Raw genomic sequence first — 3,347 nt, forward strand, 5'->3', positions numbered from 1 at the left:
TTTCACTATTTTGTATCATCTGTGAAAAAAATCCACATCATTCAGTCCCAAAGGTTTACAGCTCAGTTTGTAATAAATAAAATAAAATCAGCTTCAAGTTTTGTTGAAAACACAAATTAATTAGAAACGTTTCATTAAAGAAGAACCCGTCCAGAGGACCTATACAATTTTTTTTTTCCTTTTGATTTTTTACCTGGATTACTGAGATGCATCAGGACATTCCATCAGATATTTTCAACGCAGTTTTCAACATTATCATAATTGCCTGTTTTCCCGTCATGCCTGATCTAAATGTTAAACATATCAAATGTTTACCCAGTTTGAGCCATTGAATTTGAACTGAGCGGCAGGTACGTGACCTCTTTGTGCTTCCATGATTAACACGCTGCTCTGAATCAGGCAGCGAAAAGCGGGTGTGAGTTTAAATAGGTGTGATGAAAGTGAAACCCGATCCAGTCGCACAGCACACTTGGCTGGACGAGGCGTTCGCAGTATGACTGAGTTTCCTTTTGCCTCCAAAGCTGCATCGCATCAGCTGAATAATTGCGTATTTGAAGGGCAAAGCCGAAACAAGTGAGTCAATCACAGCCACAGCTGTCCTTTAAAACCACAACCTATTACACGCTTTTCTGCTCGCTTTTAGTGGCGAGCGTAACAATCCCTGACAATTAAAGTTAGTGGGGAACATGAGTAAATGCTGCATGAGATCAGAGCTTCATAAAACCCAAAAGCTCTGRTCAGGGTCTGCACTTTGACTTTATATGTCGAGGCTGAATGCATACGAGTGTTGACTGCATGTCACTTTTAACCCTGCTCATCTACTAATGACTCAGTACTCATCACCCGAGGGCGAGAGGGCCATAATGTTTTAGCCCATGTTTGTGGGTCAGCATGCACGTGTCTGTTACAAAAACATTTCCACCAAACAAATTTAATTGAAACAAAACTGATTAACATTTGAAGTCAGCTCAATTCAAGATGGCTGCCACAGCAATGGGTTACASAAACTGACCTAAAATTTAGTGTGGTAGTATCTGAGACTGATGCCCAACACATTTTCTGTTTGGAGTCAGCTCTGTCTATTAGCAAAACATTTAATAAACCGCTGAACACTTTTTTAAATTAAAACTTAATTTATTCTTTATTTCAAACAAATAAAATAAAACAAGAATAGATACACATGTCATGGAGGTAGAACAGCTGGAGTGAGCAGAAACCATGTGACTGTGTGATCTACTGTAGAGGCTGAGCAGCTAACGGGCAAGAGTCTGGATTTCCCATTACTGCACATGCTGGTAACATAGCAAAAAAAAAGGACTGATGATGTAGAAATCATAAAAACTGTTAACAATAATACCAACAAAATTATTAATAGTTTTGAGTGTATAATCTAAAGTTTTAAATACTGCCAGAAAGCTGTCAACAAAAGATAAAACAGGAAAACGTCTCTTCACAACACAAGTAAGCAGATTTGGTCTTATTCAGCCCAATGCGATCTGACCAGCACATAATGTAACAGTTTAAATTTAAAATAGGCTTATAAAATCAATGTAATCACTGTTATTTATTCACCTGGTTATTACATATTAGCTTGTATATCATATTGTTAAACAGAATATAGCACTCTGCTGAGTCGTGCTACAATTTAGCACAAATTGATAAATATTACAAACTGATTTGTCCTCTGATTTAGGTMATATTTACACAGTGTAAAATAATATTTTATTTTTGATTATTTTTAGGTTTCTCTTAGACGAATCTGACCTGTTGAGATGGTTATATTAGTTTCATCCCATAACCAGGTCTGCAGAGAACATTTTCAAAGTGTTGACTGTAAATATTTATTATTATTATTTATAACAGGAAGAAATAAATATACTTAATTACTAGTTGAAGTCATAATTTTTCAACTAGCTAAAAGTCTATGTTACAAATTGACTTCAGGTCTAGTTTAGATCATTGTTACTTATAAATTGCTGGAATATATTTTACTGCTTGTAAAACATAACAGATGGATTGATTGATATTGAGCAAAAAAATTGGTGCAATGTTACCAACACATGCTTTAAATATGGCACATCTTTGCTTATAACCTTTCTCTTAACTGAAGTCAACCTTGTTTGTCTGTTAGCAAAATATCTTATAAAGTACTAATATTAAATATACACCTGCAGCTAAATAAGTTTTGCTGTCAACCTGAATCAATATGTTGTTCTCAGCTAATCAACCATTGCCTACACATACATGCCTACAACTCAATGAGCTAAATGTGTTGTGGTAGTAGCTGACAGTCTTTCACAAGACACATTCCAAGCACTTGCACAATATTGCAAGATTGTTAGTATTATTTTCAAGGTTTGACCAAATTTGGCTACTACTGTCATTTCTCCTCACAAGATGATCTGTCTATGCTGGCATATAAATGGTGATGAGTGATATTAGGCTTCAAGGAATGCAAGGCTGTGAGTTATTTTTATTTTTTTTGGCAAAGACATTAACAGTGGAAGCACGAGGAATCACGATGAGTTTAACGACGATGTAAAATCTGCTACGGTCTCCTTTCTGCATGTGACAAACACACATAGGCCACAGGGGTCACAAACTGGCAGAGACTCCTGGAGGTTAAGTTTGTTTTTTCAGCTGTTTGGCCACGATTTGCTTGAAGCCTTATAAGCGCATGTGGTAAGTGATTCAGAACACTTCAGCCCATCTGCCTTCTCCTCTTCCAGCTCTGATTTTTAGTCATTTCATTCCAGTTTACATCTCACTGACCCCCCCCCCCCCCCCCCCCCCCCCCCCCCCACACACACACACACACTTTGGTTCATGCAGTTCCAAAAATGAGTACAACACATGTTAAATCTGCCACTGTTCTCTTTCTCCTTATCATCAGAAGATCGACTTGTTCAGACAAATCCATTTATCGTTCTCCTCGTTGTGGTTGCGTATCAACACAGAAAGAAGTGACCTCTGACAACCACAATCCAAGACATGACGGATTTATTATTGAAAACGCTGGAAGCCATTGTTGTCTAGGCTCATATTGCCAAATTGGGCTGAAGAGTTTTCCCTCCCCCTCTTTGTTCTTGGCGGCTGACTAAGTGCTTGCAGCTGTCACTTGAGTGTATTCTCTTTGCCCAGTCTATGTGGCTTGGCTGCACTTTTAGCTGGCTGTTTCTTCACTGTGGTGACAGTATGCCATGACTGATTTCCGTTGACTCACTTTCATTGTGACCACCGTGTGTCCTTCACAGAAAGTTTTTTTTCTTTCTTTCTTTCCTTCTTTTATTTATCTATTTTCATTTTACAAGTGCTTGATCTCATCTAGTTAACGCTGCAGCGTAACC

This window comes from Austrofundulus limnaeus, unplaced genomic scaffold (genome assembly GCF_001266775.1).
Source record: "Austrofundulus limnaeus strain Quisiro unplaced genomic scaffold, Austrofundulus_limnaeus-1.0 Scaffold104, whole genome shotgun sequence".
Lineage (NCBI taxonomy): Eukaryota > Metazoa > Chordata > Actinopteri > Cyprinodontiformes > Rivulidae > Austrofundulus > Austrofundulus limnaeus.